Source organism: Dipodomys merriami, unplaced genomic scaffold, assembly GCF_024711535.1.
Source record: "Dipodomys merriami isolate MVZ:Mamm:240054 unplaced genomic scaffold, mDipMer1.0.p SCAF_10, whole genome shotgun sequence".
NCBI classification, from domain to species: Eukaryota; Metazoa; Chordata; class Mammalia; order Rodentia; family Heteromyidae; genus Dipodomys; species Dipodomys merriami.
Window position 1 is genome coordinate 6,239,736 of NW_027202271.1, and position 15,778 is coordinate 6,255,513.

The window sequence follows — 15,778 nt, forward strand, 5'->3', positions numbered from 1 at the left end:
GATATGGAACCAACCCAGATGCCCTTCAGTAGATGAATGGATCAAGAAAATGTGGTATATATACACAATGGAATTCTATACCTCCATCAGAAAGAATGACATTACCCCATTTGTTAGGAAATGGAAAGACTTGGAAAAAATTATATTAAGTGAAGTAAACCAGGCCCAAAGAAACATAGGTCCCATGGTTTCCCTTATTTGTAATAACTAGTAAATGTCTGAGTCAAGCAGAAAAGGTCAGATAAGTTGATGTTAGAGAAATGAACACTAAGATATGTATTCAAATGTTTTTTTTTCTTTCATGTGATTGTTTCTAATACATTTATAAGATTATTTCTTTGTTGCTATGTATGTCCCTGCTTTCACTGTATTTGATGTCGGTATAATTTGTGGAGGGGAAGGGGAAAAACAAATCGTTTAACTAGGGATACCAGTGGACCCATTGCAACAATGAGATGTACAAGTTGTTATGTCAAAAATAAACTTTACAACTTTGGTGCAGGGGTGGGGGGGGATTGGGTAAGGCGGGGAAGGAGGAGAAGGCATGGGAAGGGGAAACAAAGGAGGAGGCTACAATGCTTGATAAGAAATGTACTCATTATCTTGCCCATGTAATTGTAACCCCTCTGTACAGTATTTTCACAATAAAAAAAGAAAAAAACTTAAAAAAAAAGATTTTGCTTAAAAAGTATCTTGTAACATTTCTGTCTTATATTGCCAAACAGCTATTAATAATCTCACCTATGAAAAAACATATTGTTATTTTTCCTTAATGAAAATATATTCTCTGTCACAGCTGCTACTATCAACATTTGTTGAAGACTTATGAGAAAGTTTGTTTTTCAAATAAAACTAGAATAACATCCAGGTGCCAGTGGCTCATGCCTATAATCCTAGCTACTCAGGAGGCTGAGATCTGAGAATCACAGTTCAATTCCAGCTAGGGCAGGAAATTCTGTGAGACTCTTATCTCCAATTAACCACCAGAAAACTGGAAGTGGTGCTGTGGCTCAAGTGGTAGAGTGCTAACCTTGAGCCAAAGAGCTTCAGGACAGCTTCCAGGCCCAGAGTTCAAGCCCCACCACTGACAAACAAACAACAACAACAAAAAAACTAGAATAACAAGCCCAGCATTTAATATTCTTAATATACAATCTGCCTCATGATGAATCAATGCATTTATTTTTAGTATGAAACCTTCAAGGAAATCTTTGGGTTGTACAAGTGTGTAATATACCTTTAAATACTGTTCCAAAAATAGCAATGTCAGAAATTTATCAACAAGGGTGGGACCTGATGGCTCAGGTCTGTAATCCTAGCTGTTCAGAAGCTGTGATCTGAAAATCACATTAGAAGCTAATGTGGGAAGACAAATTTGAGAGACTCTTATCTCCAAGTAACTAGCAAAAAGCCAGAAGTAGAGATATGTCACAAGTGATAGAGCTTTAGTCTTGAGTGGAAAAAAGCCAGGAAAAACCAAGAAGCTCTGAGTTCTAGCCTCAGGGTAGGCACAGAAAAATAAATAAATGAATAAATAAGTAAATAATACATAGGGCTCACTTAAGATTTGAAATCATGCATTGGAGATAGAGGACTGTAGTAGAATTTTGATTCGCAATAATAACCAGTCATTTGTTAGCATCTGTTAACTTTTAAGTTATTTTCATCATCCCATTAATGAAGTCCCATACTGCAGACCCACTAGCAGTTATCCCCATCCCCCTTCTCCCCAGACAAAATAATAGATCTTCAAAGTAACATGGGAGGGCTGGGAAGGTGGCTCAGTGGTAGAGTGCTTGCCTTGGATGCAAGAGGCCCTGGGTTCGATTTCTGAGCACCACATAAGCAGAAAAAGCCGGAGTGGTGCTGTGGCTAAGTGGTAGAGTGCTTGCCTTGAGCTGAAGAGCTGAGGGACAATGGCCCAGGCCCAGAGTTCAAGCCCAAGACTGGCAAAAAAAAAAAAAAAAAGTAACATGGGAGAAGTTTTAAACATATATTTTTGTTTCCTCTTTTCTCCCTAATCTGAATCAGAATCTTTAGAAGTGGGGCGTAAGTTTTGGCTCTTAAAAAAATCTCCTGAGAGGGAAGGAGAAATATTGCCCAAAAAGAAATGTACTTATTGCCTGACTTATATAACCATAGCCCCTCTGTATAACACTTTTGTAATAACAATAATTTTTTTAAAAAATCTGAGTTAACTTATCTGAGAAGCTTCATGTAATATATACTGGAATTACTATACTTCCTTTGAATTTGCCTAGGTGAGCCTATTGGAATCCAGCTTATTCATTTATTCCAAATATTGTCATTGCAATACATATTATTAGCTGGGCCTAAGTGATTGATATCATGCCTCTAATCCTAGCTGCTCAGGAGACTGAGCATCTGAGAATCATGATTTGAAACCAGCCCAGACAGAAAAATCAGCAAGACTCTGTCTCCAAGGTAACAAGCAAACAAGCAGGGATATAGTCATGGCTCAAGTGTTAGAGTGCTAACAGAGCAAGTACAAGGCCCTGAGTTAAAGTCCTGGTACTGACAAAAATAAAAAACAAGACTAATTGATTAATTATATAAATAAATAATGTAACAAATGCCATACAGTTACTGGAATATAAATGGTGCATGAATAGACTGGTAATACCTTCAAGTATTCCTTTTTTCAAGATGTGTGTGTGTGCATATGTGTGCGCACGTGTGCCAGTCCTGGGTCTTGAATGCAAGGCCCAGTTGCTATCCCTTTTGTGCTCAAGGTTAGTAGCTACCACTTTGAGCCATATCTCCATTTCTGGATTTTGAGTTAGTTGGGGATAAGAGGTCCCATGGACTTTCCTGCCCCGGGCTAGTCTTGAACTGTGATCCTCTGATCTCAATTTCCTGAGTAGCTAGAATTACAGGTATGAGCCACAGATGCCTTAAAAAAAAATTGTGTGATGATTGTGGGGCTTGAACTCTCACTTGGTTTTTCTGCTCAAGGTCGTCACTCCACTACTTGAGACATACTTCCTCTTCCAGCTTTCTGTTAGCCAATTGAAGAGAAGACTCTCATGGATTTGTCTGCAAACATGGTCTCTGAACCTGGATCCTCAGATCTCAGCCTCCTCAGTAGTAGCCGGGATTATAGGCATTGACAACTTGCAGCCAGCAATTCCAAGATTCGTTAAATTTGATTACATCATAAAGTCAAGCACTGGAAATAAAGTAACTGTAGCATATAGTGTGAGATATGCCTTTAATTTCTTAGAATTGCTTTTATTGTGTTCTATATCGATGTATTACCTTTGTCTTATAGCTGTGATACATCCTATAAATCTAGGGAGAAGTGAAAAGGAAAGGTTAATATCTGATGTTTATAAAATGATTCACTTAACACAGATTTAAATATCAGAATACAAGAGAATAAAATTTTATTGATTTATATACTCTGTAGTAAATCAATGGTAATTCAGGCATTCATTCTCTCATTTTTCAACAAGAATTTATTGAGTAGTCTCTGAATTATACACTATTAGATGCTATTAATTCAAACATGAGCAATACCATTTCCAAATTAAAATATATTTTTTTCTTTTATTGTGCTGGTGCTGGGGTTGAATTCAGGGACTTACCTCTAACTTGATACTTTTGTCCATGGCTGGTGCTCTACCACTTGATCTGTGCCTCAAGTCCAGCCTTTTACTGGTTAATTGTAGACAGTCTTTTGGATTTACATAACCCAGCTGTCTTCCAACTGACATCCTCAGACCTCAGCCTCCTCAGTAGCTAGGATTACAGATGTGATCAACTGGTGTCTAGCTTACAAATATTTCTGGATTGTTCAGTTGGAAACACACATGTAAATAAAATAATACAGTGATAGATACCAGTATAGAAAGACCCAGATTGGAGAGAACCATTGACAAATAGTTACTTTACCTGTAGGATATGAATGGCTGGTTGTACCAGGTTTCATAGGAAAGTGATATTGGCTTAATCTGAAAACATAGTATAGATTTGCCTGGTGGATCTTGGTACTGGGATCCATAGAAGAGCATTCTAGGGGAAAAAGGGTGCAGGCACTGAAGTAGAAGCTAGCACAGCATGTTTTTTTTCTAATTTTTTAATTGGAAAGATACTGTACAGAGGGCTTTCAGTTACATGAGTAAGGTAATGAGTACATTTCCTATCAAGTATTGTTACCCCCTCCTTTGTTTTTCCCCTAACATCCCTTCTCTCTCCACCTCCTCCCTCCCTTGCCCCAAATTGTAAAATTCCTTTTCAACATACTGTCTTGTACATCTCATTGTCACAATGGGTCAACCTGTATCATTGCTTCAGCATTTTGTTATTTCCCTTCCCCTCCCCAAATTAGAAAAATGTATATACAAGATGCGGGGCAACAGAATCAAATATAGTGAAAACAGGGGTTATACCATGGGGGAAGAACATACAAAAGAAACAATAAAATCACTTAGTATATTAAAAACAACAGCAACAAAGAGAAAACCTCTGTGTCCCTATCTTGGGGTTCATTTCACTTAGCATCATCTTATATGGTCATATGACCGTTTCTGCTTGTCTGGTAAGATTATGCTAGAGATATACTAGTTATTGCAAATAAGGGACTTATATTTCTTTGGATCTGGCTTACTTTATTTAATATAATTTTTTCCAAGTCTCTCCATTTCCTAACAAATGGGGTGATGTCATTCTTTCTGATGGAGGCGGCATAGAATTCCATTTTGGTGTGTGTGTGTGTGTGTGTGTGTGTGACTTTTTTTGATCCATTTATGTACTGAGAAGCATCTGGGTTGGTTCTTTATCATAGATATGGTTAATAATGCTGTGATAAACATGGTTGTGCTGGTAGCTTTAATATGGCCTTGTTTGTAATCATTTGGGGGAAATGCCCAGAAGTGGGATTGCTGGGTCATAGGGGAGCTCTTTTGAGGAAACTCCATACTGCTTTCCAAAGTGGTTGAACAGGCTTACACTCCCACCAACAATGCAATAGGATTCCCTTCTGTCCACATCCCCTCCAGCATCTGTTGTTCTTACGTTTCTTGATTATAACCATTCTAACTGGGGTGAGGTAGAATCTCAATGTTGTTTTGCTTTGCATTTATTTTATGGCCAGTTGAGCATTTCTTCATGTGTCTATTGGCATTCTTATTTCATTTTCAGAGAAATCTCTTTTTAAGTCTTTTTTTTTTTGGGGGGGGGGGGGTCCGGTCGTGGGACCTGAACTCTGGGCCTGGGCACTGTCCCTCAGCTCTTCAGCTCAAAGGCTAGTGCTCTACCACTTGAGCCACAGCGCCACTTCCGGCTTTTTTCTTTTTGCTTATGTGGTGGTGAGAAATCGAACCTAGTGCCTCATGCATGCAAGGCAAGCGCTCTACCACTGAGCCACCTTCCAGCCCTCTCTTTAAGTCTTTAGTCCACTTATTATTCAGGTAGTTGTTTCTTTGAGGATTTGTTACGGGGGAATTAATTTTTTGAGTTTAAGTATATTTTAGATATGAGGCCCTTGTAGGTTTTATGGCTAGAGAAGATCTTCTCCCAATCTGTGGGCTTTCTATTGATCGTGCTAGCTATGTCCTTTGCCATGCAGAAGCTCTGCAATTTCACGCAATACCATTTGTCCAACCTTTCTTTGATTTGTTGTGTTTCTGGGTCTTTATTAAGAAAATGTTGGCCTGTGCCAAGGAGCCTAGAGTTTCTCCTATCCTTCCTGTAATGTTTTCAGGGTGTCTGCTTTGACTTCGAGGTCTTTGATTCATTTGGAGTTGATTTTGGTGCAGGGTGATAGATAAGGATCTAGCTTTAGTATTCTACAGCTGTTTAACCAATTTTGCCAGCACCACTTACTGAAGGGGCTTTCTTCCATTCTATGTTTTAGCCCCCTTATTGAAGATTAGGTGGCTATAAGTCTGTGGGTTCATTTCTGGGTCTTTAGTTCTATTCCATTGGTTCTTAGGTCTGTTCTTGTGCCAGTACTAAGCTGTTTTGATTACTATGGCTTTGCTGTAGAGTTTGAAATTTGGTATTCGTATTCCTCCAGCACTGTTCTTTCTGCTAAGGATCATTTTTGCTATTTGGGGTCTTTTATTGTTCTGTATTAATTTTGGGATTGCCTCTTCTATTTCTTTGAAGAATGAGGTTGGGATATTGATAGGTATCGCATTGAATTTGTAGCTAGCCTTTGGAAGTATTGCCATTTTCACAATGTTAATCGTTCCAGTCCAGGAATATGAGGTTTTTCCACCCTTAGTTCTACTTTAATTTCCTTTTTCAGGTTTTTAAAGTTTTCATCATAGAGGTCCTTCACTTCTTCAGTTAACTCTTATGCACTTTATTTTTAGTGGGGCTATTACAAAAGGAGTTGCTTTCCTGATTTCAGTTGCGCTCTTCTCATTATTGGCATATAGGAAAGCCATTGATTTTTGAGGGATAATTTTATACCCTGCTACTTTGCAAAGTTTCGAATCAGCTCGAGTACCTTGGGAGTGGAGTCCATGGAGCTCTTTAAATATAAGATCATGTCATCTGCCAAAGGGAGAGTTTTACTTCATCTTTCCCTATTTGGATCCCCTTTATGTTTTCATTTTGTCTTATTGCTGTAGCTAGGCATTCTAATACTAAATAAGAGTTGTGGAGAGAATGGACATGCTTGGATCATTACTAAATTTAGAGGAAATGGCTTTAGCTTTTTGCCATTAGGTATGTTCCATGGATTCTTAGTTTTTCCAGAGCTTTCATCATAAAGGGGTGTTGGATCTTGTGAATGCTTTTTCTGCATCTACTGAGATAATCATGTGGTTCTTATCCTTGCTGATGTGGTAAATTATATTAATTGATTTACATATATTGAACCAGCTTTGCATCCACAAATGAATCCTGTTTGATCATGTTGTACAATTTTTTGGATAAGTTGCTGAAGTTGATTGGCCAAAATTTTGTTGAGAAGTTTTGCATCAATGTTCATCAAAGAAATGGGTCTATAGTTCTCTTTCTTTGATGAGTCCCTGCCTGGTTTTGAGATGAGGGTTATGATGGCTTCATAGAAAGACTTTGGTAGTAAACTTTCACTTTCAATTTCATTGAAGAGTTCAAGGAATATTGGTGTGAGTTCCTCAAGCCCTGAATTTAAGCCTCATAATTGGCACCAAAAATTAAATAAATAAATGGAAATAAGGACTAAACCCAAAATCTTTGGTGCTACAACCTTACAGGAAACAGAACAATTCACCAACCTGAAAGCTGTCTTCAAGAACTCCAAGTTTTCTGTTTAAGCCACAGCCAAGTGCAATAATGACAAAGACATCAGGATGATGACTCCATCAGGATGAAATGCAGTCTTCCTATAGCATATCTCTCCCATGTGCTCTCTTTTTCTGCCATATTTGTTTTCTAATAAACTTTCCTGTCACCTTTACTTATGTGTGTCTCTTGCCTGAAGTCTTCTCTAGGAAGACTGAAGGACTGAAGTAAATTTAACTGCATTAAATTTTTTGTATTTGGTGTATCAGCCAGGAAGTTAGGGATTATGGATGTCTTTTTCTGACTTGTTAACACCAACTGAATAGTACAAGTCAGTACTAATTAACTAGTCAACATTGAGCAAATTGCTTAAAACCTCTTGGATCTCAATTTTCTTTCCTGGTAACCTAGGAGCAGTGAATTCAACTTGCAGACTCAGCTTTGAGAATCAGCCCTGTGTATGTCAGGTTCTGTAGGTGAATTTACCCTCTATTTCTGCTTCCCTGTCATTGGTTTGATGGCAGTGAGTGAGATATTTAAGTTCTCATAACTCAGTGTCTCCAGTTATAAAGCAAATGTGTTCATAGAGTACCCCCTCACAATGCTAGTTAATTTTTACCATAATGGAGCTGTGAATGAAAAATACGGCTCTGTGAATGCTTCCGTGTTCACTAAGCAGACACCAGAAGCTCCACAGTGAACATGGACAAGTCTAATGGACCCAAGTAAGAAATCCATGTCTGATCAGAGCAGATAAACATAAACATCTCCTGCCATGCACTTGCTTCTTACCCTCCAAGCAAATCTACTTGTTATCAAAACATCCACTAAGATAAGGTTCTGAAACATTTTTAAAAAATCATGGTAACTGTAAGAAGTGCTTGAAGGTACTCTTGCTACAGAAACACTGACTTCTTACTTGGGCTTATGACTTAAGCAGAGCAGGACAAAAGCTAGGCATCCCAGTTTTCTCCATTATAGCAGCTATGTCCTTTGAACCAAGCTATTTTCTCCAGGATGTCACTTTGTAGACATCTTGGTAGAGAGGAGGAGCTGCACAAGACTAGACTACCTGCCACCCTGCAATAACTCTTACCATAACTTGGTCTCCCCTGAGTCAGCCTGAGTCAGTGAACTGTCTGGCCCCCTCTGACCACCTCCAGTCACCTCTGATCACCTCTCAACATACCTGTGTCTTGGGACTGTCTTATGAATATCTGTTGCCCTCTGTGCCGACTTCCCTGTTTAAGTGTATAGCTTGTGTCTGAAGTGTTATCTTCCCATGGCATGCCCTCCTCTCTCTGTCCCTCATCATATCTTTTCATTTGATATGTGAAGGCCAGTAGCTGGACTTAACTTGAGACTGGTGGACTTTAGGCCTGGGGTCTGAAAACTCCGGTTTCACCACTATAGTAATCTACTGTTCTAAAGTATGATGAGCAAAAAGCCCACAAAAACAAAACAAACAAACAAAAAAAAAAACACAAGGCAGAGTGGTCATTGGAATGTTCCTTCGCTTGTGAGGCGGAAACAGGGAGAAACAAGATGGAGGGCAAATTAGGTAACTGGTTAAAATTGACTTCAGGCCCTCCCCCACAGTATAACCCCTGCTTTCACTATATTTGATGTCAGTATAACTTGTGGAAGAGATGGGGAAAAACAAGTCATTTAAGGATACAGGTGGACCTGTTGCAACAATGAGAAGTACAAGTTGAAAAAAAAATGACTTCAGGTTAAAATTAACTTCAGGTTGTCTACCTGTATGAACTAAGGGAACTTCATTATCTTGCCAGTTGAATTGGTATGTTGTGATCTTTGTTATCTCTTTAATCCTGAACTCTCCATAGGTCAGATTTTTTAAAAAGCATACTTTCAATTGGGTGACTTGAAACTTCTAGTGTGAGTAACTGCATTTTGATTTTTAGCCTAGTTCCTTAGGGACTAAGGCAGAAGCAAATTCCCAAATAATGCTTCATGGAAATTTATATTACCACCAGATTCTCAATTTTATCAGTGTATAGATTTCCACAAATTACAAAGACCTCTCAAAGCCTAGAGGTGGTGGCTCAAACCTGTAATCCTAGCTATTCAGGAAGCTGAGAACTGAGGGATCCAGACTGAAGCCAGCCTGGGCAGTCCATGAGATTCTTATCTTCAATAAAACTACTCAGAAAAACCAGAAGTGGTGCTATGGCTCAAGTGAGAGTTCACTAGTAGTAAGCAAAAGGACTCAGGGACAGTGCCCAGACCCTGAATTCAAGTCCAGGACTGACACACTCAGTAATACACACACACACACACACACACACACACACACACACACACACACACACACACAGATTGCTAAGATCATTTAAACACTAATCATTATCTTTCAGGGCAATACAGCCAAACATTGTAGATATCATCTCTGTTAGAAAGATAACTTTGACTGATGCAATTACCAGTAGGTAATCTGGGAAATCTATTTTACCAACAGTTTATGGTTTTCCTTAATTAATTTGGGCCAGGAAAAAAAGGAAAGAAAATGAAGCAAATATGTTATGATATATATTTTAAAAACAGTATTTTTCCAGTGTTACTGGCAGAGGTGATGATCCCAGATTCCTGGAGCCTACAACAAAGAATGGAAGGCAGATACACACAAAAATGTCAAAGCAAAGGGTATAACAGAGTATAAAAGAAGGAAAGGAGCTGGGAAGGTGGCTCAGTGATAGAGTGCTTGCCTTGCATGCAGGATGCCCTGGGTTCGATTCCTCAGCACCACATAAGCAGAAAAAGCCGGAAGTGGTGCTATGGCTCAAGTGGTATAGTGCTCTAGCCTTGAGCTGAAGAGCTGAGGGACAGACAGTGCCCAGGCCCAGAGTTCAGGCCCCACAACCGACAAAAAAAAAAGAAAGAAAGAAAAAGAAAAGAAAGTACACTATGGAAGGAAATGGCAGGATCAACCTATGAAGTTCATTAACAAAGGCACTGTTAAGAATTTTAGTTTTCTAAGATTTAGAGTATGAGAGAATTTCATAGTAATGACAGTGGGGTTTCCTTCATGAAATAAGAAGCCATGACTTGGCAGAGTTTTGGAAGGGATCTGCACCTGTGCAAGGTTCCCATCCCATGATTTTAAACTATATATTTATATATAGTTTATATTTATATATTTTATTTATCTTTTTGGGGGGGGGTCCGGTCGTACGGTGTGAAGTTTGGGCCTGGGCTCTGTCCCTCAGCAGTTCAGCTCAAGGCTAGCACTCTACCACTTGAGCCACAGCACCACTTCCAGCTTTTTTCTTTTTGCTTATGTGGTGCTGAGGAATTGAACCCAGGGCCTCATGCATGCAAGGCAAGAGCTCTACCACTGAGCCACCTTTCCTGACCAATATATATTTTAAACAATATTATATATTTATATAGTTTAAAATATATATTTATGTAGTTATATATTTAAAATTTGTATATAAATATATTAATTAGCAATCAAATATAACCTAATATAAATATATTATAATAAATGCAAATGAATACAAATATAAATTAATAATTAACTGTTGAAATGTTTACATATTAAATATATTTATATGTGCATGTATATAGAAATATAAATGTGATGTGAAGCATATGCATGAAGCCTTAAGTAGGAGTTGATTTGTAAAAGTCAGGCTAAGGAGTCAAAAATTCTGCTGCTCAGATGCCTTAGTTTGGTCAGGTGTGACCTGGAGGTTTTCTAGCCCTTGGGAGAAGTCCTAACCTGTAATCACTACACTGATCTACTGGGTGAGGACCTTAAAACCAGGTGAAAAAGGTGGGCTACAGTTGGGTCCAGATGTGAGACAAAAGCATAGACATATCAATGGGGTGTTAGAAGGTCCCTGGCAACTTTTCAGCTCTGACTCATTGCTGGAGTAGAATCCCAAAAGAACTGGCTAAAAGCAATGCCTTCTCTTATGGGAACACGGTCCAAAAGGTGGGAGAGGAGCAGTAGCTAGGAAATGGATCCAGGACTGGATCCAGATGACAGGATATCAGATCTGCTACCAGGACCAGGATATTTCCAGGAATGTGAAGAGGAGTTGTGGAACTGGGGCAGTCTTGAGGGAATTGATGGCCAACACCTCAGAGGCAAATTCTAAGATATGAAAATATGGGGCTAAGTTGTGAAAGGGCCTATAAAGAGACTAACTCTCCTGCCAAGTACTCACTCACCACTTGAGCTCTGGGATCTGATAGTGTTGCATGAGATTCTGCAGCACAAGAGAGGTTAGGGCAGTGATCTGAGAATGACCCCTCAAGATCACTCAGTGGTCATGAAAAGTTTCCAGTACAGCTAAGCAGGATGCCATGTAGAAATAGTCCTATCCCATCCCTGCAAGTGGACTGGGCTGAGTAGGGGAAAGGCCACAGGAGCAGCTCTCATCCTGAACACACTGATTCTGCTTGGATCACAAGATTCTGGCCACACCCCTATTTGTTATGTTTCCCTTTGGCCAATGGGATACAAGATTTGGGCCCACGCCTACATTCCATGCTGCCTAGTAGCACTGGGATCCCCTCTATTGGCTCACACCACTACAGGAGTTGAAGGAGGTAGAGGTGGTGAGTGGTGAGTGGTGAATCGAGGTAATTTTGAAGAAATAGTTGGAGGTAGAGTTACTGGTGATAGAACAGAGTTGACTTTAAGAAAGCCTGGGAATGTGGCCCCCCCACCTTCGCCGACCCAGTGCTGGGATGTCTGAGAAAAAAAGAGAAAGAAAAGTAGCTGCAGGAAGGAAAGTACTGCAACAATACCAGCAGAGGAATGGTCCTGCTAGACCTGCAGAATCCAAGAAGAGGAAAATGAAAGAGGGAGGTAACCCCAAGACAAACACCTCTGGGGACTGTCCTTTACTCAAGGGTGTGGCCCAAGACCAAGCAGACCCTGAGCCTCCCCCTCCCCTGGGCACTGTCACAGCTGCCAGGGTCCAGAGTGTCACAGGTCCCAATAACACCAAGGACCTGGAGAGACACAACCAACACCTGGTGCTTGCCCTGGACTCCAGCACAATACAAAAGCAGCAGCTCTGCATTGAGATCCAAGAGCTGCAGGATCCACAGGGGAAAGACAAGGAGAAGATGGCCTGTGTGCAAGAAGCCCTGAAAGCAGAGCTGGAGCAGCACAAGCTGTCAATACAGATGCTGATTAGAGAAAAATCAGAATTACAATCTGCCCTGGCCCATAAGCAGCAAGAGGCCAATGAAAGAGCACTGGAGCAGGAGGGTCTTACCAGCTGCCTGCAGGCTGCACAGCAGCGAGTAACAGAGCTAGAAAAAACATTGTCTGCAGTCAACACCACGCAGACTGAAATTGAGCACACCAACATAGAGCTCATGAAAGCCCTGAATCGCGTGAAGCTGCAGCTCCAGGAAAAGACCAGAAGTATTGAAGACCTGGAGGATGAGAACACCGAGCTGCAGGAGAGGCTGGAAGTGCTCCTGACACAGAAGGCCAACATGAAAATGGAAATCCACAAGTTCCAAGAGGAACTAGTGGAGCGGGCAGACTTGGAAAGCCAACTCAACAACATGAAGGATTTGGCGGCAAGATTAAAGGAAGAGAGAGACAACTTTGCAGAGGACCTGAGGCTGGAGAGCTCCACGGGGAAGGAGAAAGTCCAGCAGCTGCTAGAGCAGGTGAGCCAGCTGAGAGAGGAGAAAGAGCAAGGGGTGAGGCAGGTGCTGGAGCTGGAGAGCAAACTGGTGGAGCTGAGAGAGCAGCTGTCAGAGCTGCAGCCCCCACAGCCACCTGCAGGGCCAGCTCAGGCTGAGCAGCAGCTGCAGGCCCACACCCTGCAGTTGCAGAAGGAGCTCAAGACCCTGGAGGAGCAACTTCACCTCCAGGTGGAGGAGAACCAGAGCCTCAGTCTCCAGAACCTGGAGCAGCAGCAGCAGCTGTGGATACTGGAAAAGAAGGCTGAGGAATGGGCACAGCATGCTGAGGACCGGCGCAAGATCCTGGAGACAATGGAGAAGGAACAGGAGACCTTGAAACGCACGCTGGTGCACAACCGCCAGCTAAAAGAAGAGCTGGCCCAGCTGCAGGATGCCTTGCAGAGGCTGAGCGCTGAGAAGGGGGAGCTCGCCAGCATCCTGCACACAGAGCAGCAGGAGAAGACAACCCTGCAGGCGAAGCTTCATGAGCTGGAGGAGGAATTCAAAGAAGGAAAAGACGCGGCTGATTTCAAGCACCAAGCAGCTGAGGATCTGCAGGATCTGCATGACAAGTACCTGGCCCAGGTGCATGAGCTGAGCGCTACCTGCAAACAGCACAGGGCCACCAGCCAGCAGCTGATGTTAGAGAAGGAGGCCCTGCAGCAGCACCTGCTGAATCAGAGCCATCTGATGGAGCAGCTGAAGCAGGAGCAGGTGCAGAGCAAGTTGCTGGCCCAGATGGAAAGGGAGAAATTACAGGACACTCTGAAGTGTCTGGAAGCAACAAGACAGGAGAATGCACAGCTGCGGGCCCAGCTGAGCGCCCTGGCTTTCCCCAGGGAAGATGAAGGCCTGAGCCAAGAAGAAGACAAGGGTGAGGAGACGACTCCCCATGATGTGACTGTCCCAGAAGACGTAGACAACCCGCAGAGCATGTGGGATTTTTACATGGACGCACTGTCCATCGCAGAAGGCAGGAAGGCGAGGATGAGCCGGCAGCTGCAGGAGCAGCAGGCCCGCTGCGGGTGCCTGAGTCAGCTGGCAGCCCAGTGCCAGAGAAAGCTGGAGAGCCAGGCCACCTTCCCCCAGCGCTGCATCCACAGGCTGTTCGGCAAGAGGAAGCAGGACACACAGGCGCCCAAGAAGCAGCTGCACATCTGCTTCCCTGAAGACCTGGCCGGCAAGGGGCACCCCCAGAGTCACGTGGATGACCTCCACCATCGCTGCAGCCAGCTGACCAAACACCTGACCACCATGGAAGAGACCATCGTGCTGTACAAGGAACAGCTAGAAGTCCTGGAGAAGCTGTGTCAGGAGAAAGAACAGTGTGTGAGGCAGCTGTCTCAGGAGAAGAGGAGGAAGAGGAAGGAGCTGAAGGAGCTGCTGCTGCGCCTTACAGGGGAGAGCACAGAGTGCCAGGACAGGATGCTGGCAGCCGCCCAGGCCCCTGCTGCCGAGGCCCCCTCAGACCTCTCAGTCCCCCTGAAGACGGAGCTCAGGGAGGAGCAGCAAGGCTGTGAAGATGTGCATCTTCAAGAAAATTTGAAGCCTGTCCCTGAAGAGGCTGGGGCGCCTGGGCCCCTGGAGAGCCCCACTGCAGAGCCTCCTGTGCCGCTGCTACCTGCCATCCAGCCCCAGCAAGAGCCCACAAACTGGGGCAAAGAGTCCTGCCTCCCTTTTTTCTATAAGCCACAAGCAGATGATGTATTTGATATTATCAACATCTAAAGACATGGCCTTCTATTGTCTAAAATGGATTTTTAGCATGACGATGGGTAGCACTGTCTAAAATCTTACTTTAATTAGTGGCATTTGGGGAGGGGTATCCATATCCCAGACAGAGCAAAGGCTGCTGGGAATGGCCTAAACTTGAAGGACATCTAACAGTCCACTGGTTGTCATGGAGTGGGCCCAGATATGGGTCACCATTAAGAGAAAAATAAAATGAAGTTGAGAGTGATGGTAGGGTTTATAGTTCATGTTTTATCAGTGACATTTTATGAAGTGCTTCTTTATTCATATGCTCACTGCATTATTTTCTGATATCTTAAAGAAGTACTTTTCATAATTCATTTATGGAAAAGGTTTATGTTATTCTTGAATTATTTCATTTTTTAACATATGTTGATTCAGTCATGCATTTTTTTTTCAAAATGAACTCTGTCCCAGCAACAGTGAATGTTCTTTTTTGTATCGTAACATGCTACAATGAGAATATTGCGGTGAAAACATAGTAATGACTGTGAAAAAGAAGAAAAATATAATGTTGAAAGTTTGCAAAAAAAAAACCCCACCATGAGTAGAACAAATGAAGATGTGCTGCAATTGAAAATCAGCAAAGACAGTGCAGAAATGGTATACAAAATATAAGAATACATAATTATAGAATATCTACAATGTCAACTGCCTTAGTAATATTTCAGTGATGTGCTGACATGATGTTGGATATTATTCATTGAATAAAATTATTAAAATTCATTTTCTTGGTTCTTTTTAAAATTTGCTGATTGTAGCTATTACAAACTTAAAAATTATTCTGGGTACCTGAGAGGTCTAAGACAGCCTCAGCAGCAGGGGCCTGGCTATAATCCTAGCAAGCCAGGAGGCTGTGGTCTTATCATTGTTCAAAGCCCACTTTAACTGCAAAGTCCTTGAGACTCTTCCTAAACTACCACAAAGCCAGAAGTAGAGTTAGGATACAAGTGATAGCTAGCCTTGAGCAAAAATGCTTAGGGACAGAGCCCAGGCCCTGAGTTCAAGCCCCAGGAAAGGTACAAAAAAAGAAAGGACAGGAAGGAAGGAGTGAAGGAAGGAAGGAGGTAAGGAAGAAGGAAGGAAGGAAGGAAGGAAGGAAGGA

At 42.0% G+C, this 15,778-nt stretch overlaps 1 pseudogene; it reads left to right on the forward strand.

Moving 5' to 3' along the window:
• Window positions 1-11,961: 11,961 nt before the first annotated feature.
• On the forward strand, window positions 11,962-15,064 carry LOC138837008 (golgin subfamily A member 2 pseudogene; annotated as a pseudogene).
• Window positions 15,065-15,778: the final 714 nt, after the last annotated feature.